Source organism: Papaver somniferum, unplaced genomic scaffold (genome assembly GCF_003573695.1).
Source record: "Papaver somniferum cultivar HN1 unplaced genomic scaffold, ASM357369v1 unplaced-scaffold_115, whole genome shotgun sequence".
Taxonomy (NCBI): Eukaryota; Viridiplantae; Streptophyta; class Magnoliopsida; order Ranunculales; family Papaveraceae; genus Papaver; species Papaver somniferum.
Window position 1 is genome coordinate 1,924,113 of NW_020620492.1, and position 27,301 is coordinate 1,951,413.

The following is a 27,301-nucleotide window of genomic DNA, read 5'->3' on the forward strand; positions in this document are numbered from 1 at the left end:
TAACCCGCAGAACATCGTTTTTGATTTTTTGGAATATAATTTGACTTTACACTGTTAGCTAATTCCTAAACGATAGTCCTAACTAACAAGGGGGAAAGAGGTTGTAACTTAGCATCTCAAAGCTTATGCATTGTCATTTGTATAACATATATGCTTGCATTTCTGTAGTCACATACGAAACACTGACCTCCATCGCTAAGATTAAAATGTGCAGGAGAATCCCATATATATAGCTTCCACCGTTTATATATCAACACATTCTAATTTCTATGTTTACCCTATATATCCCGAACAACATTGAAGTTCTGCTAGTATTGCTTGTTTGATTGACCAATTGAGTCATCATAGTTTTTTCTGTTGTTTGCAGATGATTGTGTAATGAACCATTGTGTCAGTTTTATGAATCCCAAACAATATATCTTATGGATGTGTATTAGTATCGTTTTTTGTGCCCGTTTACATTGTGTATTTTAATAAAAGTAAATAACGATGGGTTACTTGGGGGACATGGATTTGAAGAATCACAAGGGAGGACACTATATTATTTGTGGTTAAGAATGGACTCTTTTCCTGAGATGATGGCAACAAATGCTGAATTTCCTGTGTACAATGTGTCTGCAGGTACAAAGGATTCCATGAATTTTATAATTTTATTTTGGTAACTCAAATCACTCGTTATTAATCTAGTAATCCTTGTAAGGTGTTAGTAATTTAAGCAATAATTACCATAATTAGGAATTAATTCATAAAAACTGAAAAATTACTCGAAGTGTGAGATCATTAGTTAGACATACCTAATACATTTTCTACTAAATCACTATTATAACTATTCCTACCCAAAATTAGATGTCTACTAAAATCAACCCTATGTTTATAACTCTTCATCATTTTTATTAATAACACACTACATAGTTAACAATGATTTATTATTGAAATTTATAAAATGCAAAATAGAATTTTAAGATTTTACAAGTCTTTATCTGGAACCAAATAATGGGGCTAGAACTCTGCATTAATCTAAACCCGGAACAAATATTTTCGGAATCCAAAATTTCAGTCCATATATATCTTAGCCACGGACGACAGAACCAAAGTCAACAGTCGAACACAATATAGACTTGGAAGTTATTCCATCTCCTTCTTCTGCTCAGATTGAAACCATAGGAAGAGAAAAACCCAATCAAACTCAAATGATCCTTCTTCGAAACAAACTCTAATTAAAGAAAACCCCATCTCATTCTTATGATTTCTCTTTACTCATCAATTTCTGGTGAAATTCGTTGGTTATTGTTGCTGGTATGATTTCTCTTCTTCTTTTTCCTCTTCTTCGATTACTGTTATTACAGTTCTTCAATTATGAACCTAGGGCTTAAACAATCAGGTATTTTTAAAATTGGGGGTTTATGATTGTTGAATTTCTTGGTTTTTTCTGTTTGCGGCGGCGGTTATGGTTTAAGATGAACAAAATAAGGAAATAGAGTGCTCAGTCTTACCTAATTTTGCTAGAAAAATTGCTCTGAATGACCAAATAGCAGTACTGGTTGGGTTTCTTTTGTATTTTCTTCTTTTTTTGTTGCTTTAGGATGGTGATAGCAATCTGGGTTTCTATTGTTGAGCTCAGATTTTATTCTACTAGTATGTGAATTAGGTGGAATCTGGGTTATTGTAACATTGGGTTTATAAACTGGATTCACATTAATTAACCTAATACATGATATTGCCCTAAATATGTTTGCTTTCAATAATCAATTGATTGAAAATTTATTGATCAACCTAGCCGGTGTTGGGAGGTAAAATAATGTTTGAGGTGAATTTGATCTGGTTCTAGTTTTACCTTTGTAGAACTGCCATCTCAAATAGATTTTTGTTTCGTACTATTGATAGATGAAATTTTAATACCATGTTTTTGATCCCAGTGATGAAGTGTTAGCCTAACTTGTATGCAAATTGGCATTTTTGGGAATGGTAATATTATGTTTTCCTGATCCGGGTTTGAGCATTGAATCCCAAATAATAAATTTCCAATCTTTTCTGTAAAATAGGATAATGAACAAAAAAAAGAAGTAGTGATCGAATCAGAAGTCAGTACTTTTTTCTAGAGTTTTGTTGCTTCTCCTTCCTTGTTCTATTCATCTTGGTTTAGTGTTAGATTTTCTTACCAACTTATCATGCTCTAAAACCTGTTTTTGTTGTTAACTAGGAACTCGTATGTCAAATACGCGAGTGGCTAAAGCCTTTGCTATTTTATCTGAGGAGGTTCTTTCCAAGGGCATTCGAAGTATAACTGCTACTACAACTTTTGAGGAAATATACTCCGCAAAAGAAATAGATCTGAAAATTAGTGATGCAGTCCAGTTAGACGATAGCACTCTCGTTAAGGTAATAAAAAAAATCCTGCCTCTTTTTTCTCTTCATTTTCTTTAAAATTAGTTTTGCAGTTCTCACTGCTCAGAGTTCTATGACAATTGGATGATGCAACATAATGAGTAACATTGAAATTTGGTAGGCCCAAAAAAAAAATGAATTAGGAAAGTCTATATGGGAAAGTTAGGTAGTCTTCTATTGGATTGTGGTGTATTAGGTAGAAAATTTTTGTCGAATTTGTTTTCAATCAAGTGAATTTTATTCAATAATGTGTTTCTTACATACAGTGAGAAATTGAAGAGTTGTGGAGCCAATTCTAGGTCTTTTATGATAATTAGAGACTGGAATAGCATTACTATAGTTGTTCTGTTAAGTTTTGTCAAATGTCAAATCTTACTTAACCTTTATAGAACTCTCTCACTAGGTGCTGTGGACTCCTCGACGATTTTGGTTTACTTCATCATTTTCTTGTGTTTAGTTCTATTTCACATCTAATTAAGGGCGTATTACTTTTCGTTTAACGAGCTTCATACTGATTGTGTGCTATACTACTGTATATATCTTGTGTAGGGAAAAGGAAGGGCACATGTTAGTTTACCTCCTACTGCAAGAAGAACGGATACACTTAACGACTTGCTTGCAGCAAGTGACCTTATGTTCCTTCACTGTGCTTTGACTAATGAAACGGTTCAGATTATAAATGCTGAATGCCTGCAGCAAGTAAAACCTGGTAATTTTTCGTCTACTTTTACTATGTTTTCATTCCATATCTTAAATTTATTTATTTTCTTCACACTTAGAAGATTATATTTTTCATTTCTTCTAAATACTGGTGGTAGTCAGTTGCTGGACGGTTGTGCTCTCGAATAACTTCTGATTGATGACACTAGTGTTGGTTGTACGCTTTGGATGCTGCTGAAGGACACAACGGACGAAAGCATGGGTATAAGCATTAATCTTATGGTATGAATTGTAATTTCGGCGTGCATATAACATTATCGTATTCTAGTGTTGGTATTGCAATTTGTTCTCGAGAGACCTGAAGTGCGCCCACGTTCTTTATTATATGTTTTCATATTTATTGTGTTTCCAAGGCTCTGGTTTGATGATTTCCATAGTACAGTTCTTATCTTAGATGAGGTTGGGTAACATTAAAAGTCAACACCACAGTGTTCTGTAGCGGCACAATTCCAGAGAGCATAGCATGAACCAATACTAATTTTTCTTAGATTCTTTTGTCATTTCTATTTACTTTTGTATGTGCATCGTATTATAGAATGAACCAATCATAATTTCACCAAAATAATTTTTATGCCTCCAAGAAGACAAGGATAGCCACAATGTAATTGTATCGTTAACATTTTGCGCAACTGAAAATTTGAGTTAGCAAAAAGGAGGTTTCTGAACGTGGTACTTCTGGAGGTTTTATTTTGCTTTTATCATTCTTTAGGTTTTGTATATAGAGAAAGTAACACATTGCTTCTCATTTACATTTTCTGTTGAAGATACTTACCAGAATTCTCCTACAGGATCTTGTTGACATTGATGTCTTCCGCGATGCGAAGAAGGTCATTGATTCCCTTCAAAGTAGGATGACTCTTGGTGTGCAGAACAAATCCAGGTTGAAGAAATCAAAGGTGCAACATTATTTCTCCAGTTCTCTGTTTAGCTTGTGATATTTATTTAGGTTAAAAGGCCATCATCTTAATACAATGCACATTTTAGTTTCACATTCTCTACGTATTTTTATAAACTTTAAACCTACAAGTAGGTTTGATATACTCGTATCCAGGATGCTGGACGATATTCTTTGGGAAATAGCACTTAATGACTGTTATTTGTCTAGGTCCATAGATTCTTGTAGAATTCCTTTTACTGTTTCATATATCCCTTCCGACCTCTGTGCTAAATGATTGTTCTAGAATTTAAAGTAAGGATAACAAACTAAATGATCTTTCTAGACTTTAAAGTGGGGATAGCAGATGATATAAAATGTTAGTTTGATTAAGGTTAGGAATGGGGCTTGTTTGGTGGTAAGCTTGCTTGAGGCCGGTATGGGTTCTGCACTTCTATTTATTGCATCGTAAAATGTGGTAAGCTTTCTTGAGGTCAGCGTGGGTTCTCTTCATCAATTGAGGTGGATTTATTGAAAAATTTCAATTTCTGTGAGGTTTTTGTGTGGTCTATCTTGATACCATGTTCAGCAATACATGAAAATCAGGTCATCATATTCTGTCACTATGTAAGTATTCATTTCTCTAAACATCTCAATTACCACAACGAACATGTTAGCATAGAAGATTAATATATTGAATTTATAATCATTGGTCTTCATCTCAGTTTGAAATAACAGTTTATGTGCACGAGTATTGCTCCATTTTTCTACTTTCCGCAACCTCTATTTGTATAACTTTATTTGAAATCCTTAGAAATGTTGAAGCCCACATACAGAACATAGATAACCCGAACTTGTGGTGTAATGGTATCCAGGTATCCAATTTAGAGTTTCTCTGCCGATTTCTTTTTGGTCTTTCACTTTTTATGAGTTTCTCGTTTTGTTTCTGTGAGGACACAAGGCAAGGAGCTTGGATAGGCCTTGCCAAAAATATGTTGTGGGTCCATTTAACTTTGTAACGTTTATGTTACTTCAGCGCTATTTTGAGCGCCTTCTTTCACTTATTTTTTCTTTTTTTCTATTGTACGTTCAACTTTTCTATCTTCACAGAGATTTCAGAGGAAGCTTTAGCTCATGGTGTGACATCTGAGATGATTCGAGCTTTTCTTAAAACAGAACATGGGCATACTTCTCATGTGAAAGAAGACTTATTGCAACCGCAAACTACCACCACTGCAAAGGTATTGACACTTTCGCTAGCTAATCATATAAATCTTGTGACTTTAGGTGGTTCACGTAACTCATGAACTTGTGGTGCAATGGTAGCTAATCATATAAATCTTTATCAGAATCATAAACCTACCGATGTTGTTCATATTATCCTCAGTGTTTCCTTCTACTAAGTCAAATTCTACTATGGAGCACTAAACCTACCAGTGTCTGTCTTATATCCTTAATGACCTCTTCCACAAAGTCTGAATCTTTACCGCAACCCTTAATCTTTCGTCACTAGCATTTGAAATTTTGTTTAATCGAAGGTGAATATCAATCATCGATTTGATTTTTATTTCTTTTAATTCAATTTTATATATTCTTCGGATTTATATTTAGTCGAAGGTAGATAACAATATCCAAATTTATTCCGATTTATATGTATTCCTTAGATTTTTGTCTCGACCAAGGTTGAGAAGAAACACACTTTGTCTTGAAAAGAAACACACTTTCTCAATCTGTGTGAGTATCCAGAACCAGCTTTCCACCGTCAGATATCTCCACAATCCGTATGAAAATTGATCTCAACCGTCCAAAATATTTTATACAAAAACGTAAAGGTGATTTCTCATCTCACTTCCCCCTTTCTCTTCTTTCTTTTCTCGTTCTCCGTCTGTTCTCCTCTCTAACTCTGCCTCTACTCCAAAACCCTCTCTTCGTAACAAAATTTCCAAATCGAAGTCTACTTAACATGAACTACAAGTATGTAAAGCAGTGATGACATACATGGCATTGGATCTGAACTTTGGGCGTTATTAAGAACTTAAACTCACTGATTGAAGCAAAATCTAGGGTTTGTGTGATCTTCTCTTAAATCTGTATAGGTTAACCTGTTCTTTCGTAGTTTATTTTGTTTTTTCCCTGGTGGATAACGATTATTTCATGATTCTGAACTGTTTGAGAGTGTATTATGCAGATTTCACCATGTAAAGGGCCTAAAGATGGGTTTCCGTTTTAGGTTATTTCCTCAACAACTCAAAGCATCGACATCAAGGAATTGGTATTTTCTGGTAATTTGTTTTACCATTAGCATCAGTGGTCTTAACTGTTCCCATAGCCAATTAGAATTGTAGGTGTTAATTTGGTTTGTTGAATGATGCAGATGTTATCTTGTGGGGAGATTTGGGGGAAAATTTCTTGTGGGTGAGGAAGATGATTTTTAAGGTTATTACAACTCAGACTTGTTTCTGGTTTCTCTGGATTTTGAGTAAAATCTTTAAATCTTATCATCTTTAAGCATTTGTGGAATGAATGCTATCTCTGTGGACCTATGGTTGATATGTGTGTTTGAATTGTGAAGTAGAAAATAAGTACTCTGATCTTCTACTTAGGCTCTCTAACCCCCCTCTCTGAAACCAGATAAATTCAACTTGAAACACAAGAAGGTGGTGAGCAGGGAAGATTTTGGATGAACTAACTTATGTAGATAAATGCCATTAATCATTGGCCTCCTAGATTTAAGCAAATACAAGTCTGCTATATCTATTTTAAATTTATAGGATTTGTGTTTGTTAAGCTTTGTTTGTGGTTTAATGATGGTTTTGATGTTTTTTCTTGTTGATATTTCAGATGAATGATGAAACACATACAACTGGAAGACCTAACCAATGCTGACAGGTAAGGCCCTGTATTTGTATTGTCTTCAGTATTTTTGTATATCATTCATTTATGGAGATCAATTTTTATGGATTTAACTTTTCTATTATCAAGTGCTTCAGTTGAATAAGCTAGTCATTCTAAAAGCAATATCTCGTGTGTGCTGCAGATTCTAGTCAGTGTTATTGTTGTGATAGCATTGAATTGTTTTGGGTTGTGGCAACAATTGGATTGTGGCAATTCCTCTCTGTAATGACGTAGTTAGGCTACTTCCTTTTCTGGTTGTGGCAACGACAAGTGGGTTGCTTGCTTGGACAATCTATCAGTTTCATCTCTGTGGTTTCTAAATTGAACCATCCCAACCACTTCAGGTAAGATTCCTGACTGATTCAAATCCAGTTTGTGTTTCTCTCATCTCTTTTAGTTTTAGATATGGTGTTCAATTCCTTGTCTCTGTATCTGTCGATCTCATTTTGTGTAAATGACTAACAGGTTAGTAAATTGCATACCTATCTACAACCCAACCCCACAAGTAAATAAAGAAGGTATAAGAAAAGCAGCAGCAGGTAGTATCACAATCAATATAGTGAAACATCATTTCTAGTTCTTTTTTTCTGTTTCATTATTCAAATTGTGGAGTCTCAGTGCTCGTTTGCTGTTAGTCGGTAGAATATGATCTGATTATGTTTCTTGTTGACTTTTCAGTTGATTAATAAGGAACCATTACTCACAGTTCCTTCTATTACTTCTACTTCTACCGTGCCAATTTACTTTCTAAGGTTTGAGTTCTATTTTTCATCTTCAATTATGAAAGATGTATCTCGTGTGCTTCAGTTGAACAAGCTAGTCATTCTGAGAGCAATATCTCTTGTTTTCTGGATGAGGAAATCGATTTATAGTTCCCAAATGTTGTGTTGTTGAATTATTTTCCAGAATGAGCCTATTTGGCTCAAGCCATATTCAACTTGTAAGGTTTTGCTCAATGTTTCATGTGTGAATTAACCAACTGTTTTTTGCTTCTTGCTACAGGTTGTGTTGCAAGATATGGGGAAATGTCGAAGGAAACCGACATCCTTCCAACAACAATCCAGGCCCCCTGCTTTCATTTCGAGCAGCCACTTTTCTGTAAAATACTTGAAGTTGTTAATTTGTAATTTTTGCATCCGTTCTTCAATGTAAACTTAAGGGAGTATTCTGTGCTCCTTGATTATGATTACGTGATACATGCGGTTTTCCTGTGTTCAATCCTTTTTTCTTGATTACTTCAAGTGTTTATGGATGGATGGTAGCATGTTCAAAAGTAATATTTATAATCAGGTGAACGGACCTTATCAGGTACCGGTCACCTGAAACTTTCTGGTGACCGGCGAATTGCATGTCGTGTCACCTGAAACTGCCATCTTTCTGACACTCTCCAACGGACATACTGTGTTGCAGAATTATGAAACATAAAGACACATGTCATTTGCTTAATGGAGATGTTGATAGTTATATAAAGTGTTGGCCAAAATTATAACACAATTTCTACGTTAGAAAGTAAATATCAAGGGTAAGATGTTAATAGTTAGGATAAATCTTGTAATGAAAATCAAGTGTTAGGCTATTTAATTTCCATAATGGACTAAAAGAGTTAGGCAAAATTCTAACACATTATTTAACGCCCTATCGATAACTATTTTTTTTGTTAGGGAAATTAGCTTGTATTTTTCGGTAACACTTTATTTCCATGAGGAAATCCTTGATTTGGTTTAATTGGTCTCAATGTTCTAGTACATGGAACAGTGCCTACAGGTTTTCCCCGCACTTCTGATAATTACATGCTATTTTTAAAACAGTTCAATTTTGCTGAAACCAGGTTAATAACAGTACACATATAGGATCTGGATTAACAAGTTCAGAAGCATTTGTTTGTTCCTCAACAATTGTCTTGATGGCTTTTTTTGACGTGAATTTCCCAAAGGTACCCTAAAGTTATACCTTCGCCATTTTGTTTTAGTATGTCTTATGTAGATACAAATTGATTCCATTTTACAGAAAGAGATAGCTCAGCTTACATGTGAATGTGCGTGTCATATTGGGACACAATCTGGGGGGTGGGGTGGTGGTGGTGGGGGTGGGGGGGGGGGGGGGTGGGGGGGGGGGGGGGGGGGGGGGGGGGGGGTGGTGGTGATGGTGGACCAGGTGTGTTGTTTTGTTGTATTTTGAAGGCATCGAAGACTTATCTCCCAACACAAGTTATATCAACTTAGAGAAGAGAGTGACATGAAACCTGAAACGTTTCCAGTCTTGTTTCTGCTATTCTCTACGAGAAAAGGTTTGATATTCAGGATTTATTTCTTAATTGTATTTGTATTTCTCTCAAGATTTAGCTACACCTCTGAAATATCTGTACACACGTTGTTGTAATTAATGAGAACATAGCAACGCTACTGGTTGGGTTTACATTATGTGAAGTTGAATTTTAGGGTTTACAAGTGAAGTATATAGGGTTTACATTATGTGAAGTTGAATTTTAGGGTTTACAAGTGAAGATTATGTACTGGAAACAATGTCTATTTGTTGTTTTCGTAGGTTTGGTCCACATTTCTACCAGCCTATCCTGTCATTGCTGGTATAGGAGAAGATAATAAGACCTTTAGCTGCACAATGGATTCAATTGGTGCCAAGTATGTCGATATCCCTTCGTTATTTTTATGTCAGTTGTCCTTGATTTATTATTGATGCAAATTTGTATATTACGCAAGTGCAAAATGTGCAGAGAATTGGAAGTGTGGGCCTTACTATACACGAAGAACTTACTGGACAGGTATAATTTGTGATTTTCATTTTATTGCCTTGTTTGTTGGAAATTGAAGATATTAGATTCATGAAGTCACACCATTGCTGTCTGGCATTAGAGAGCTAAATTTTCTCAAAGGAAACCGTCTTTTCGGATTTCCTTCTCCTGCCGTAGCAAGTCTTGTTAACTTCACATATAGCAAGTCTAAAGAGCCTGGGTAGTTTTTGTTTTCTCCCAGGAAAGTTTCTCTAAGCTAACTTATTTATGTTTTGATTGCAGTGATCTTTTGAGCAATAATTTTTCAGGACATGTGCCATCTTCTGTTGCTGATCTAGTGCATCCGCTTACCTTGTAAGTAAAACTTCCTTGCTCTAAGAGTTGGTTCAGTTTCCGAATATCAACTCCTTATAAGGACCTAATATAAGGCCCTAATTTTTATTTGTGTTGCGAAAACTATTGTTGTATACTTAAGATTTCTAGACCTGGGTGTTCTATCTCAATTAATTTCAACATCTAAGTATACATTTTATTGTGTTTGTCATCTCTTACAGTTTTTTCTTGCTTCTGACATCTAAGTATACAGTCTTTATGTTCGCAGGTTCTTTGAATGATGCGTTTTCTAATCGAAAGGGTGGAGAATAAAGCAGCGCAAGTTTTGTAAGTTTCTACATAGGAAGTTAGTAAGTTTCTACGTATTCCATTAGAAATTTGGAACTTAGTTCCTATATATTCCCTTAGAATTTGATACTTAACAAAAAAATTGGTACTTACAAGAATTTATGTACTTAACAAAAGAAAAATTCTAACTAGAAGAATTTTTGTTATTTTTTGGCATGTATTTGGTTGAATATGTGATGTGAATTAATTGTTGAATGTGATATGAATTGATTGTTGAATTTTGATGATGTATGTCATGAAAGGTGGATGCAGGTTATAAAAAATACGTCTTATTTCCTGCAAAAAATTTACTGCGACTCAACGTTGAAAAATCGTACCGGATGAAACTTCTTATGACCCTGTAGTTGCGAAAATTTCGTAACGGCTCTCAGCTATTACCACATGCCAAATCGTAACGTCTCCCTTTTGTTCTAACGCCGTTACAACACTAAATTTATAACGACTCTATTGACGTTACAAAAAATTATAATACGTCCTTTTAAACAGGCAGTGGTCGTCACAACCCTGATTCGTAACGCCTTCGCTCTGTTTTAATCCCAGATTTGGTGCAGTGAAGGAGAATTAATGGGATGCCAGATGGATTTTGATACAACTTCTTCTCTGGAGGATGAGACAAAGGTATGTTCTTTGGAATTTCAATTGAAGAGACATCGTAATCTTATTGATGTGATAATTCAGGGATATACAATCAGTGATTAACAAGCCGATACGGGGAATGATCAAGATATCCTTTGGAACATCATTTTTCTCACTTGTAGAATTAAAACCCTTGTTAGTCTTTTCCATGTTATTTGGTTTTATGTAATTTCAAAAAGGGATATTTTTACTTTTGGTCCCACAAAAATGACCAGTACTGCGTTTGGGTCCTAGAAAGTTTAATATTATAGTTTGGGTCCCAGGACCGTAATTGACCGCGTTGACAGTTATGGGTATTAATTAAATATGGAAATGACCAACTTCATATCAGACATTCATTTATTTACTAACAAGGCCATTATAATATTTCGTTGCCACATGTACATATAAGATTATTTCTTCTCGTTCTTTAACAAAAACCCATAAACTCGACCACTTCAGTCGTTCACCATACAAAATAACAAGTTGTTAAATCAAGTGGTTTTCGAATGTTGTTCCATTTTTCCTGTAGCCATAATGGAAATGAATTTTCAAAATCAACCAGCAAAAATAACTTGGAACCCTATGGTAACTCAGAATGTTCAAGCGAAGATCTATGAATAGTGGGAGACATTTTTCAATCCACCATCATAAATTCAAACCAGTGTCAAACACACAAAATTTTTTGTAGATTTCAAGATCAAGGAAGGTTTGAAGACAAGAAGACTTTTTGGGTTCATAATCTTTGGTGTGCAAAATACTTGATTCGGCTGGAAAGGTGTCCAACTATAATCAGTTTATCCATTGTGATAATCGTGATTGATTAGTTGAGTAGATTAGCATCAATACACTTCTTTGTGATTAACATTATTGATTGCATAAGTCTAATAATTGCTTCGGTAGTTTTTGAGAGATTGATCTAAGGACCCAACAAAGGAGTTTATTGGTTTAACAGAAGAGCCTTTGTCAAACTCATATCACCTTGTTTGAAAAAAGTTGTTACCGAACAGATTTATTGTTCCTTTACTGTTTGGAATACGAACCAAAGGAATTGTTCCAAGTGCGTGACATATTACAAGTTGGAGGCGCAGGGATACTGAGGAAACTAGGTGAAATATAGGTTTAGGTGCTTGGTCTCAACTATACGAAGTTTTTTTAGATTTTGTATAACGGCTTAATTATGAGAGTATTCAATCCTGACTAGGTCCCGGGGTTTTTCTGCATTTGTTGTTTCCTCGTCAACAAAATATTGACGTGTCTTTTACTTTTCTATTTCCGCAATTATAATTGTTTTATTATAATTAGAAGTAAAATACACAAACATTAATTCCTATTTTACACGATAAGTAATCCTATATAGTTGGTTAAGTCCGAACCTATTATCAAGTAAACCTACTTCGTTGTTGTATTGTCTCGATCTCGTATCCATAGACGACGCGGTCCATATACAATCACTTTCGGGAAAGGACTTATAGGTGGAAAAGTTTTAGATTGAGGTATATTTGGGTACCCTCGTCTTTTCAATTGGTATCAGAGCATGCAAACACGAACAGATTTAACAATCTGTGTTTGGTGCGATCCAACCTATAAGAAATGAATTCGAGTTCTCATGAATCGACTTCGATTAACGTACCGCCAAGATTCGACGAATCAAACTATCCATGGTGGAAATATGCTATGATATCTTTTCTTCAGTAACGAGACTTTAATATATGGTTATTAGTCGTGGATGGTTATGATCGTCCAAAAGTAGCAAATTCGGAAAATGAATATAAACGCTTAGTTGAATACTCAACTGAATAAAAGGCTTTTGCTAAGCCGAATTCAGATGGTTTGAATGCTATTATACATGCTGTAAGTTGTGATCTACAACATCTTGTATCATGCCTAACTTTGAAAAAAGCTTGGGATAATATTCAGATCGCATTCGAAGGAAACACTTCAGAGACTTCAAACTCTAACATCCGACTGGGAAAACCTTCGAATGGATGACAACAACACTTTTGAAGAATTTTACCTCAAACTCTCTGAGATAATCAATGATTCTTTCTCTCTTGGAAAGAGTATTTATGAAAAAGATATAGTATGCAAAATTCTCAGATCGTTGCCATCAACATACGATTCTAAGAAGCATGCAATCCTAAAAGCAAATGATCTTTCAACACTCTCACGAAGCACACTCGTTGGAAATATAAAGATCTTTGATCATGAATCACAGTCTATTCAAACTAAGGGAATTGCTTTTAAATTTGCAAAGATTCTGAAAGCTCCAATGAAGAAAAATAGACATTTGGATGATTCAATTGAACAAATTGCAGATTTGTATGATGATGAAATTGAACAATCATTATCACTGATCACTAGACAGTTTCGAGATCTCTTAAAGAAAATAAGTAAGAGATTCATTAAAAAATCATCTCGGCCACATGATCGTGTTCCAGTCAAAAAAGATCGGGAAGAAGACGATGAATATCAGCCGCAATGCTTCAAGTGTAAATGGTTTGGTCATATTGCTAAAGACTTTCCCAATATTTAAAAATACATAGGAGGCAAGGCACTGGCTGTAACTCTTAAGGAGACCTCTGATTCATATGATGCTGAAGAAGAGGAAACAACTAATATTGTATTAGTTTTCAATCTTATTTATTCCTCCTCCATTAACGATTTGCCCATTTTAAAATGGATATGTCTTCCGATGTTAGTAAATCATCTAAAGGAAAAAAGAAAAATAAGACAAGATGCAAAAACTGTCTCAAGAACAGAATTGCAAAAAGTTGTGTATGCAACCTCAGTCAATCTCAAGATATTTCGGTTAATTATGGTAAAGAAAAGAGATTATTTCATATGATACTATATCAAGGACACCCTGGTTGTTCTAGACTCCGTAGTGAGAAAAAATCTCACTCTAATACCGCCTAATCGATACTAAAATGTCTTCCTTACTTTGTGTGCCAAGTTGTGTAAGGAAGAAGAAAGATAAGGCACCTTTTGTGTAAATTACGAGATTAAAATCTAGTAATGAAAAATATTCAAGATATTCGTATTTATAGGAATATTATATTTTCGGAAAAAATACGAAAGATATAAAAAGATCATTCTCCTAATTTGGTCATTCCTTGTCCGAACTATGGGTCTGGATTGAATTTCCTCTCTTGATAAGATGCTAGATCAGAAAGATCTCTTGAAGAATAAATCTGCATCATCTCTGGATGAGAAATAAAGGAGTAAGATCAAAAGGAGAGATTGGCTTAGCAACAAGGTAAAAAGAGTATATTGAAGAAAGATCAGTGTATCGAAGCTTTGACACACTTCTGTGTTCGATCCAAAATTGAACTACATGTTTTTGCAGAATCCTTCTCAAAAATATCTCAACTGCAAGAAGTTCTGGTCAAGCAAAAAGGTCATTTATTGGAAGAACTTCACAAGTGAAAGTGCGAAAGTAATACCCTATTTCTCACCAGTGTTGAGATGAAGGAGTAATTCCAAGGGAGAATAGACTTCAGTTTTTTATTTCTTTCAATAATTGTAAAGTCTATTATGAATAAAACTATCTTATTATGAATAAAATTATTATGTTATAATTTTTCTTGTGATAGTTTTCGGTTACATAGCCTGTGCTTGAATGATTTTTTTTTTTTTATTTCTATTGCATGTTTATGGGATGTTTGATTTAGGTTTTATTACCTTGATATTCGATCTCATAATTGTGTGAACCTTTATGGTTTGGGTGACTTTTTTATTTAGCAGGATTAAGTTCTAGCCCATGTTGGTTGGCTTTATCAAAGGATCATGAGGTGTTCCCGTAGAAAAAATATGTGAAAAGGTCACAATATGTTGAATCTATTGGTTTAGCATAAAAGCATATGTGTTTCGAGGTTTCAACTTTTGCATCGCAAAGTTAAAATCGGTTTTCAACCTTTATCTGGCAAAGGTTGCTCTGTGTTGTTGTTCTTTTGTTTTGGTTAGAGGATTACAACATTTAACGGGGGATACTTCTAAGTGAACTTGCGCTTAATGACATATCTTAAGGGGATAAGAGGATGCGGAATTTTAGGTAACAATCTTGTTAGTTAAATGTTTTCCTGTTTAAGAAAATATTTCATATCTTTATTGCTTTTGCTCAACAAACTTTTCGGTACAATTGATGTTTAATCCATTATTTGTATATGGATCTTTGATTGTGATTCAATTTTTTCCGGTTAAGAAAAACTGTTATAATCTTTCATTATTGTTTGATATCAATTGTTTAGGATTAGGAAATTTAGGTGCAATTGCAGTACTTTAATGTGTATGTTAATTCAATTTCTTCCGATTAAGATAAATAATTATGCAAGTTGATTTATTTGGTTTGTATGGATTGTTTATATCTTAGCATAAGTGTTTTCGGGATCATTTGTTTAGTTCAAGTGATTTCCGGATAAGAGAAACTAAGCTTTTCGGATCTTAGTTAGACTTATCAAATGCCTTAACAAGAATAACTAGTTAACTAACCTAGTATTTGTCTTGTTAAAAGTGAAAGGTCTAAGTTATTATTGAGAATAATTAGAGCATGATGATAAAAATAAAGTTAATTCTTATCTTTATTTTGGTATTATCGAACAAGCGATTGTATTTGTAAAATCGGTTTAGCAAAAGAACTAAAGTGATTAGTCGATTTGTGTGCTAAAATATTAGGGAAAATTGCTTCGGGAAATTGCTTCGGGAAATTGCTTCCTAGATAACATGTTAAAACCAAATTACTTATAGTTTATTTTTTGATATTGGTTATCAAAAATGGTGTGTAAAACCCTCGTGCTCAACTCTTATAGGTTAGAAAATTCTCTTTGTGAGATTTGTAAGATCCTTTCGGTGTGTCCTTTATTTTTTCGTTTTTTTGTCATTTTGAGAAAAAAGGGGAGAAATATATGGAGTAAACAAGTGATATTGGATTATTGTGAGTTGGTATCACTAAGGGAAAGGACATATGTGCTAAAACGTTTATTCTAACAAAAAGAGTGAAAGCATAGACTAAGGGGGAGTCACATACCATATGATATCTAGTTATAAGGAACTATATTGAAATAACAAAGATGTGCGGATTGAAAATCCACCTATCTCACCTTTAGGGGTAGTATTAGATTTGTTATTGTGATGTCAGCATCGAAGTTTAAGGATTGAATTTAATGCAGGTTTTGTGATGTTGAACTTGGAATCAAACGTATGTGTATAATGAATTCTTGTAATTTGTTTATCCATATGATGTAAGAGTTTTTTCACTAAAATTGACAAAAGGGGATATTGTTAGAGCATTTCTCGGTTGAACCCACCAAGCGTTGGTATGTCAAGTTTGATTGTCATATTTTAGTGAATCAAAACTCATTAAAGAGTCATTTGATTTTATGCTAGAGTCAACTTCGTATAGGTTAGCTTGAAATTATTACGATATGAGACTTAACAAGTATTACATGAAGACTTGAAGATTGCGAAGAAGTATAAAGCTACAACAACAACATCATCCTTCCTCTTGAGGTTAGTAATATTTGAATTGAACTGTTTCATTCCCTAATGTATCTTTCAAGTCGTTCATATTGAAAACAAAACTGCGAAGCTGTGTATTATACTCTAGTTAGACATAGTACTAAGGAATACAATACGAGGTTTACTAATTAACTTTTAAACTTTGTATATAAGACATCGACATAATCGTATGAATGCTATTGTGAGTATGTATGGGTATGAGTCAAGATTTCATCATAGGAAACAATGTCTTACATTCTCTTAAAGGAAGTAATTTCACAAACTCGATTGTGGATCGAAAGGGAAATCGCTAGGCTTATTGGTATTGTTATTCATTGCAAATCTATTTTGAATTACCAATATGTGTGTTTAGTATAACCGCTCCTAAACTTGTTTATGTTCTTGGTAAAACTATTCACAAGGCCTGACTTATGTTTCTGGTATAACTTTTATTAATAAAACCGATCTTAAGTAATCACTCAAGATGGTATGATTTATGCCTTGTAAATAACAACTTTTATTTAGTGATGGGGGAACTGATCTTAGTAAGAGGTGCAACAAATTTGCAAGAGGGGAATCGATCCTTGTAAGAGGTGAAACAAGTTTTTAGTAGATGGAGGAACCGATCCTATGAACATGTGCAATAAGTTCTTAGAAGATGGGGGAACCAATCCCATGGACATGTGCACCAAATTACATGTAGTTACCATAAGTATGTGGGGAATCAATCCTAGTACCTAGTCAACCGAGTTTTGGTAACTAGTGTGACTATGCACAGTACTCACATGGAGGTAGAACCGAAACTTGTTTTGGTAGAGCCGTGAAACTCATGTTTGGTGATTTGATAGGATAATCAATCACATAATTCTTGGAAGTCAGATATAAATCTTTTCCAAGATTGTAAGTATGAAAAATCACTTGCAAAGTAAGGATGTCGACATACTTTGAACACGTGTTGTAACTCTTATCGTTAATTGTTCAAAGATATTCCTTAATATTTAAAAGAGAATCCCAGGATCGAAATAAATTGAGAATCTTTTAGTTAAGGTTTCTTATTTTTTATATGCTATTTAATTTCGAGCAATTAAATGCATATCTTTAGAAAATTAATAATTATAATATGCATTTACTAATTATAGATTTTTCGATTGGGATTTCGGTTAATATTTGGATAATGCATTTCCAGGAGTTATGAAAACGAATTTTATGTTTATTCCGTATCTTTGAGAATATTCGATTTTGGAAATTCCTTGGTGTCCAAACTTCCGCTGTCTATAAATATTGAAGTTTGCATTTCTATCAAACTAATCCTTAGAGCCAGCAAAACTACCTTAGTTGTGTTGTTACTGGTGGAGACGCCTATCGGAGAGGAGAGTACCCCAATTAGGAGAAATCTCTTACGACCGCTTGATTTAAAGACTTATTTGGGATTGAGAATCTCTATTAGTACCGTTGGCGGGAAACTAGATAATTGCAATTTATTATTAGTTTTCGATTGATTTTATTAACTAACGGTAGTTGAACTTTGATTGCACCTAGTTTGTTTATGCTTGAGAATCTTCTCTTATGATATAAGATTCACTCAAACTAGATCGAAGTTTCGACGGGGATATTTAGACTGTTTGTAGATATAAATACGTCTTGTGATAATCCAACGTTAACAGACCTCGTTCTGTGTGTGATTAATTACAAGAGATTCAAGTTGATTATGTGCAGGTGTTTATTGAAGATAAAAGAAGATTTGAAGAAAAGAAGACTTTTTGGGTTCATAATCTTTGGTGTGCACAATACTTGATTCGGCTGGAAAGGGATCCAACTACAATCAGTTTATCTTTTTGATAATCTTGATTGATTAATTGAGTAGACTGGGATCAATACACTTCTTTGTGATTAAAAATATTGATTGCATAAGTCTAACAATTGCTTCGGTAGTTTTTGAGAGATTGATCTAAAGACCCGACAGAGGAGTTTATTGAAGAGCCTTTGTCAAACTTATATCACATTGTTTGAAAAGAGTTGTTACCGAACAGATTTGTTGTTCATTTACTATTTGTAATACTAAGCAAAGGAATTGTTCCAAGTGCGTGACTTATTACATGTTGGAGGCGCATGGATATTGAGGAAACTAGGTGAACTATAAGTTTAGTTGCTTAGTCTAAACTATACAAAGTTGGTTTAGATTTTGTGTAGCGGCTTAATTCTGAGAGTACTCAATATGGACTAGGTCCCGGGGTTTTTCTGCATTTGCGGTTTCCTCGTTCTTTTTCCTCAATTATAATTTTTTTAGTATAATTAGAAGTAAAATACACAAACGGCAATTCCTATCTTACTAGATAAGTAATCCTATATAGTTTTGTTAAGTCCGAACCTATTATCAAGTAAACATACTTCAGTTGATGGTGGTTTTTAGCTTACGGTTGAAATCGTAAAACCTTAGTCAAAAAGTGACGTCACACTTGAGTGATAGTGTCCCCACTAGCAAATTTATTGAACCATTCAACATGTCTGCGTAAAATTACCGGGGTACCTTTTTTATGTATATGCCATGCTCCACGCCAGAGCCCTCGGTACTGACTGGCATCAAATCTACACATGCCTCCTGCACATGATAGACAAACGTGCCAATGGCATGCTATGCCAGCCACATCTCCGCGCCAAGGCATGCCAACCATGCCAGCCGCACAACGGTGCCAATGGCATACCATGCCAGCTACATCTACGCGCCATGGCATGCCAACAATGCCAGCCGCACCACGGTGCCAATGGAATACCATGCCATCCACATCTGCGTGCCAAGGCATGCCAACCATGCCTTCCGCACCACAATGCCAATGGCATACCATGCCAACCACATCTATGCGCCAAGGCATGCCAACCATGCCAGCAGCACCACAGTGCCAATGGCATACCATGTCAGCCACATCTCCGAGCCAAGGCATGCCAACCATGCCAGCCACATCTCCGTGCCAAAGGCATTCCAACCAAGCCATCCGCACCACCGTGCCAATGGCATACCATGCCAGCCACATCTCCGCGCCAAGGCATGCCATCCATGCCAGCCGCACCACGGTGCCAATGGCATGCCATTCCAGCCACATCTCCACGCCAAGGCATGTGAACCGTGCCAGCCGCACCACGGTGCCAATGTCATACCATGCCAGCCGCACCACGGTGCCAATGGCATACCATGCCAGCTGTACCACAGTGCCAAGGTCATAGCATGCCAGCCACATCTACGCGCCAAGGCATGCCAACCATGCAAGTCGCACCACGGTGCCAACGACATACCATTCCAGCCACATCTCCGCGCCAAAGCCATGTCGGCCCTACAACATGCCGCTGGCTGCCAAACTAAGGGTTGAAACAATCAACAGCTACCCTTCCATCTGAGATGCATATCTCAGCCTTCCAAGTTCTCCACCGAACACATGGAAACTTCCATCCCAAGCCTAACATCACGGTTTCACCAAAACCCTAATTTTGGCTGCGCCTAAAATATGCCAAAGCCATGCCGGCCCTTCCACATGCCGCTGGCTGCCAAACGAAAGGTTGCAACAATCAACGACTACCTTTCCATCTGAGATGCATATCTCAGACGCCCAAGTATGCCACCTAACGCATGGCAACTTCCGGCCCAAGGCCAAACATCACAGTTTTTCCAAAACCCTAATTTTGGGCGCGCCTAAAATATGCCAAAGCCATGCCGGCCTTACCACATGCCGCTGGCTGGCAAACAAAGGGTTGCAACAATCGAAGGCTACCCTTCCATCTGAGATGCAGATCTCAGCCGTCCAAGTTCGCCACCTAACGCATGGCAACTTCCGGCCCAAGGACAAACATCACGGTTTTTCCAAAACCCTAATTTTGGCCTCTCCTAAAATATGCCAAAGCCATGTCGTCCCTACCACATGTCGTTGGTTTCCAAACGAAGGGTTGCAACAATCAACGGCTACCCTTCCATCTGAGATGCATATATCAGTCGTCCAATTTCGCCACCTAACGCATGGCAACTTCCGGACCAAGGCCAAACATCACGGGTTTTCCAAAACCCTAATTTTGGCCGCGCCTAAAATATGCCAAAGCCATGCCGGCCCTACCACATGCCGCTGGCTGCCAAAAGAAGGGTTGCAACAATCAACGACCACCCTTCCTCCTGAGATGCAAATCTCAGCCTTACAAGCTTTCCACCGAACGCATGGAAACTTTTGTCCCAATGACAAGCCCTAATTTTGGCCGCGCCTAAACTATCCCAAAAACCTAGTTTTGGCCGTGCCTAAACTAGGAAAAAATCCTAGCTTGGCCGCGCCTAAATCATGCCACTGGTTTCAAACGAAGGGTTACAATAATCAACGGCTACCCTTCCTCATGAGATGCAAATCTCAACCGTACAAGCTTGCCACCGAAAGCATGGAAACTTTTGGCCCAATGCCAAACCCTAATTTTGGCCGCGCCTAAACTATGCCAAAACCCTAGTTTTTGGTCGCGCCTAAACTATGCCAAAATCCTAGCTTGGCCGCGCCTAAACTATGCCAAGGCCATGTCGCTGGCCGCCAAAAGAATGTTTACAACAATCAACGACCACCCTTCATCCTGAGATAGGAATCTCAGCCATACAAACTTGCCACCAAACGATTTGTGGCAATCTCTTGACCACGACACCAAAACTCTAATTTGTCCGTGCCAAGAGCATGCACGCGCTGCAACAATACCGCTGGTTTCCAGACGAAGGGTTGAAACAATCAACGGTTTCCCTTCCTCCTGAGATACAAATCTCAGCCATACAAACTTTCCGCCAAACGATTCGTGGCAATCTCTTAGCCACAAGGCCAAAACCCTAATTTGGCCATGCCAAGAGTATGCAAGCGCTGCAACCATGCCGCTGGTTGCCAAACGAAGGGTTGCAAAAATCTACGGCTACCCTTCCTCCTGAGATGCAGATCTCATCCGTACAAGCCTGCCACCAAACGACTCGTGGCAATTTCTTGGCTGCGATGCTAGCTCTTGGTCACGACACGAACTTGGCTACAAACGCCAAATCCTTTGTCCATGCAATACGTAGCAACCTGCTACACAAAAACACTCGAGACTTCAAAACATGTCACAAACTGGGGGATGCTCATCAGGGTATTGGTCTGGCGGTTTACATCGTGCGGCGGACGCTAGGCCCGTTACAGGAAAGTGTCATCAGGGTGAGGAGGTTAGTAAATACAAGAATTAATGGTGAAACGTTTCCTTCATTATGGAAACATCAATTCCAAGCGTTACCCATTACCATTTTCTTCCATTTACTCAATAGTTTCCACTTCTTATGAGACCAGGGTACGTTTCGTTGCGACTTGTATAAATAGGTCTCACCTATTTCCACCAAAGAGAAGTTTTGGTCAGGAGAATACAACATTCAGAAATCACTTGTTAGCTTTCCCATCTGTTAGCTTTCCACTTTCTGATACAAGTCGTCAAACAACTACTTTTCCCGAATCAAATATTCTGGTCTCAACACTCTCTTCGCTTCCCTCCCTAAACCAATCCTTGTCCTTCACTTTGTGACCGAAGCAAGTCTAGAACGACCATTTCCTTGTTTAGGCCGGATTTGTACATATTGATCTCTCGAATCAAAGTACTCCCTTGCAGTACATTGTATAGGTTTTAGACTCGTTTCTCACCCACACACTCGAAAGTACCAAAATCAGCAGAAAGTGTTTTCACCCTCAAACAATTGGCAACCACAATGGGAGATTAATCTCTCGGTTGCAATACTAATTTCAGATTACGCTTTTTAACTCCAACTCAAGAAGATGGTCGGTTTTAGGGACGAATCCGTGCCCCCAAGTTCCACTCAGGCGAATGGAAATGTTTTCCCTCCCAACACAACATCAAACAACGCAATAGACGAAGAAGTTCCAAAGATGGCCGATTTGGCACGGGTTCAGGAGATACACACCAGGAATATGGATCTGATGAAAGCGGCGATTAACATCATACTCGACTTCCTAATCAGCTTAACATCGGAGTTGAATGACCAATTTGTCCCGGAAACTCCAGGACTAGGGACTAACGTCCCAGACGATCATTCCCAAGTCAATAGCTTCACTACCAATCAGAAAACAGTAGGCCTGGAAGCAGCCTCATTGGTGGAAATTTTATGTGAACTCCAACATCTTTCAAAGGATCAACGGATGGAGAATTTCATTGCCATCAATCGAATAGTGTTAAATGCATCCCTGATTTCTTCGCGTTTGGAAACATGAAGAATGCCGGAGATTTCCATCAACAATGTCAGGTTTACCGAAAAATAAATAATGGCAGAAGAAGGACATAACCGGGCCCTACACGTCACATCCCGTTTCAAGGATGTGAAATTCAAAAGGTCCCTCATCGACAAAGGAGTGTCCTCCAATGTCGTTACCCTCAGGACGCTCAGAACAGCCAGGGTGCGCCCAAGAGAGGTCGTGCGATATCCCACTACGATGACCGATTTCGAAGGAAACCAAACCAGCACGTATGGATACATCAACCTGAATCTTTCAGTAGGACCGGTCCAGTCAAAGGTGAGGTTCGAAGTAATCGAAAAAGAGCCAGATTCCCATATGATACTGGGAAGGCCATGGATCCACGACAACAGAACCATTCCTTCGACATATCACCAGTGCCTGAAAACCATGCTAAACGGAGAAGTCATCTGCATCTCTACATCGTTATCTCCCTATACGCCTATCTGTGGCATGGAGATGTTTGATCCAAAGAAGTGCCCGCGGGGCGAAGCCAACAAAACTCACCACACTCCACTGCCAAAGTGGACGTTAATCGAAGAAAGCGATGGTCTTGCATCGTTTCACAGAGAAACCCGGTCTCACACCACCTCTTCGGAAGAGAAGCGCGCCAGTCTCCACCCGCCAAACCAGAGTTTGGATCGCTCCCGTACGAAGCGAGAACGGACTTTTATCATAAGTCATGATGAAAAAGGGAAAATTGTATATCAGCGCCGTTGTTAGCAATTAACAGGGGAGACTACCAAACAGTCTCTCCGCCCAGAAGAATGCAAACACAGTAACGAGACGGTAGAGGAAGTACCAAATGCACCACGACAACTACAGGACGGAACCAACTCTACCAAGGACGGACTTGAGGTTTTCAATGTCGGGAGTGAAGAATCTCCGCGACCCGTCTTAATAAGCTCGACTCTGTGCGCAGAAGAACGCGCAAAGATGTTAGACCTTCTTAAAGAATATCAAGACGTATTCGCATGGACATACGAGGAAATTCATGGCTTGGACGAGAAGCTGGTCACTCACCATCTACACATAATACCCGGATCCAAACTGGTCAAGCAATCCCCGAGACAGTTCAGGCACGATTCGGAAGAACAGATCAAGATGGAGATTCAAAAGATACTAGCTGCTGGTTTCATCAAACCCATTCACCATCTTATCTGGATGGCCAACGTAGTTCCGATAAATAAGAATAACGGCCAAATCAGGTGATGTGTCGATCTTAGGGATCTGAACAAATGTCGCCCTAAAGATGATTTTCCACTTCCTAACATTGACATGCTGGTAGACGCCACCAGTGGACACGGTATGTTCTCTTTCATGGACGGGTACATCGGCTACAATCAAATAAAGATATACGACCACGACGCAAGTAAGATGGCTTTTCGAACTCCTCTCGGAAACTTTTACTATACTGTGATGCCCTTCGGTTTGAAAAATGCTGGTGCCACCTACCAACGCGCCATGACTTTCATGAAATGATGCACAAGCAAGTCGAAGATTATGTAGATGAACTAGTGGTTAAATCAAAAACTCAGGAGGCCCATGCGGAGATTCTGTGGCAGGTGTTTGAAAGGTGTTGCGAGTACAAACTGAAGATGAATCAATTGAAGTGTGCTTTTAGTGTCTCTTCGGGCAAGTTCCTAGGTTTCCAGGTAACCGCCGAGGGAATTAAAGTCGACCCGGTCAAAACCCAATCCATCCTCACAATGCCACCACCGCGAACTGTGAAAGAACTCCAGAGTTTCATGGGTAAAATAAACGGCATTCGCCGCTTCATACCGGGATTGGCTCAACTTGTTGCTTTGTTCACCCCCTTGCTGAAGAAAGGAGTGAGATTTGTCTGGACCACGCTACAATAGGATTCGTTTCAGAAGATTCAGCAAATATTGTCTTCCCCAACCATCATGAAGTCTTCCGTACAAGGAATACCGTTGTTCCTCTACACTTCTTTTAGTGACACTTCCGTCGGAGCTCTCCTCACCCAAGAAGATGACGAAGGGACTGAACATCCCATATACTATTTCAGTTGAAATTTAAAAGATGCCGAACTCAGATATCCCAAAGCAGAAAAGGCGTGCTTGGACCTGATTCATTCCATCCAGAAATTCAGACATTACTTACTTTCCAACAAAGTGGTGCTGATATCTAAGTACGATCCTGTGAAGTTCCTCCTCTCAAAAACGTCCCTGATAGGAAGCCCATCCAACTGGCTCCTCCAAATGTCTGAATATGACATAAGATGCGCTTCCCCTAGAGCTATCAAAGGGCAAGCCGTTGCGGATTTTCTAGCAGCATTCCCGGGAGAGATTACCACAACACTACACGAGGACCTCCCTGGAGATTTTCCGGAAATTTCTTTCGTCAAGGAAGAAACGTGGATACTATTTTTTGACGGTTCCTCCACCCATAACAACGGTAAAGGAGGAGTAGGTGTGGTTCTAGTATCCCCGTCCGGTGAAGTCTCCTCGCAGTCCTTCAATCTAGACTTCCCTTGCACCAACAATTCAGCAGAATATAAATCATTTCTCATCGGACTTATCTAAACAAGCTGGAGCCACGCGTATGGAAATAGGAGGATATTCTAAATTACTCTTCAACCAGGTGAATGGAGTATATGCACTAAAGGAAGTAACATTGTCCCTGTATAGATACGAGGCACAAAAGCTACTAAATTACTTCGTCGACGCGACCATAACGCATGTTGGCCGCAACGACAACAAACATGCTGATTGTCTAGCCACACTAGCATCAAAACTACAATTCGAAGGTTTTGAGGAAACCCTGACAGTGAAGAGACGAACTGTGGCTTCAACATGGATTTCGCAACCCGAGGAGGATAAAGCCGACGCCTGAAGAATACCGATTATCCAAGATCTTAACAGCTCGCTTTTCCAGGGAAAGGTCAGTCTCAAAACTCTACAAAATTTCTTCATGCTCCGAGGATTGTTGTACCATCAAAAACCAGACGGTTCCTTATCAAGATACCTCAGAGAGAAAGAGGCGCGACAACAACTCAACCGCGTCCATGGTGAAGTTTGCGGGCTAACACTAGTGGTAACACTCCATCGTCGTTTTTGTTCAAGGAAAACAGAAGTTATTTCTTCAGATCCACGAGAAATACTATTGTCCAACCATGGAGGATGATGCGGCTGTTTTTGTTCAGAAATGCCAAAAATGTCAAATCCAGGGAAACCTTATCCATGTATCGTCAACTCCTCTGCACTCAATAAGCAGTCTGTGGCCCTTTTATAGCTGGGGACTCGACATCATTAGTAAGATCAACCCGCCGTCCTCAAAACAGCACGAGTACATAATAACGACAACCGAGTATTTCACCAAATGGGTCGAAGCCATACCTTTACGAGGAACTACTGGATCCAAAATTGCGGCATTCATTAAGGAATACATCATTTGCCGATTTGGCGTGCCTAAGCGTATCATCACCGACAACGGCACTCCTTTCGCCAATAACCAAGTACGGGAATTACTTGAAAATATGGAATTAAGAAAGTTTTCTCCACCGTGTACTATCCCCAAGGAAATGGACAGTCTAAAATCACTAACAAAACTTTGATCCGAATCCTCAGTTGGACAGTGCACGATAATCTTCGGAAATGGCACGAACAATTGCCAATAACACTTTGGGCGTATCAGACATCACCAAGAAGTTCCACTGGCGCCTCTCCCTACTCCCTCGTCTACGACACATACGCCATCCTCCCAGCAGAAGCTAAAATCCCATCAGCTAGGATTTCCGAAGCAAGCGAAGTTCGATGAATGAAGCTGAAGCATTAAGCGCCAGGGTAGCATCGTTGACACTGTGGATTCCAGAAGATCCAGAGCGGAAGAACGCGCGCAAGCGTACAAAAACAGGGTTTCCAGAGCATATAAAAAATCCATGAAGCCTCGGGTTTTCAAGTGGGATATTTGGTACTGAAGACTGCCAAATACATCCATCAAGACGCGTCCGTACCGAAATTCTCCCCAAAATGGGAAGGGCCTTATATAGTCACGAAAGCATACAACAGTGGGTACTACAAGGTCATTAAAGAAGACGGAGGAAAACTGGAAGCGGTCATCAACGGAAAGTGGCTCAAGGCATACTACGCCTGACCGTCGCCTCACACCTCGCCATATCATAACACGGCTAGCCAGGAATCTTTCCGCTTCCTTTCACATATCAGTTATCAAGTTTCTTTTATTTTGTTTAATTGAAGCAAAACAATAACATTCTCTTATTTCTTCAAAAAAAAAAGGATACAAAAAAAAACGATAACAAAAAACGCGCCCGAGATCCAGAAAGAAACCAAACATCTCGCAACTACGTAACTCATAAAAGCCCATCCAACAGATTGTAGTTCCTCGAAAGCATCATCTTCAATCGGTTTTGATACCTTTCAGTCCTGCTCTTCAAGTTCTGGATTGACTCTTCCACCTTCTGTGACTCCATGGCCAGAGTCTTCTCCTCTTCCAAAATAGCCTTTGCAGCAGGGACGACGTCAACGAGAATACCGGCTCTGTCGACCTTCACGATGTCAAGACGATTCTTTAAAAAACTCACATTGAACTTCAGGGATTCACAGGTAGACACCATGTTCTCCCACTTTTTAATAG

General features: G+C 38.1%; 2 long non-coding RNA genes across 9 annotated transcripts; both read left to right on the plus strand.

Moving 5' to 3' along the window:
- Positions 1 to 1,106: 1,106 nt before the first annotated feature.
- LOC113328993 lies at positions 1,107 to 8,109 on the plus strand. 7 transcript variants are annotated; one of them, XR_003349679.1, is made up of 13 exons: positions 1,107 to 1,296; positions 2,201 to 2,379; positions 2,935 to 3,094; positions 3,208 to 3,327; positions 3,894 to 4,001; positions 4,374 to 5,220; positions 6,168 to 6,261; positions 6,354 to 6,415; positions 6,821 to 6,868; positions 7,017 to 7,218; positions 7,340 to 7,413; positions 7,553 to 7,626; positions 7,877 to 8,109. It is a non-coding gene; the product is annotated as an uncharacterized LOC113328993 (long non-coding RNA). The 7 variants fall into 7 exon arrangements; XR_003349677.1 differs by having other exon boundaries at positions 5,090 to 5,220; XR_003349681.1 differs by having other exon boundaries at positions 3,208 to 3,307; positions 5,090 to 5,220.
- Positions 8,110 to 9,189: 1,080 nt separating this feature from the next.
- LOC113329027 lies at positions 9,190 to 11,156 on the plus strand. 2 transcript variants are annotated; one of them, XR_003349705.1, is made up of 4 exons: positions 9,190 to 9,513; positions 9,606 to 9,653; positions 9,906 to 9,977; positions 10,210 to 11,156. It is a non-coding gene; the product is annotated as an uncharacterized LOC113329027 (long non-coding RNA). The 2 variants fall into 2 exon arrangements; XR_003349704.1 differs by having other exon boundaries at positions 10,225 to 11,156.
- The last annotated feature ends 16,145 nt before the right edge of the window (positions 11,157 to 27,301 follow it).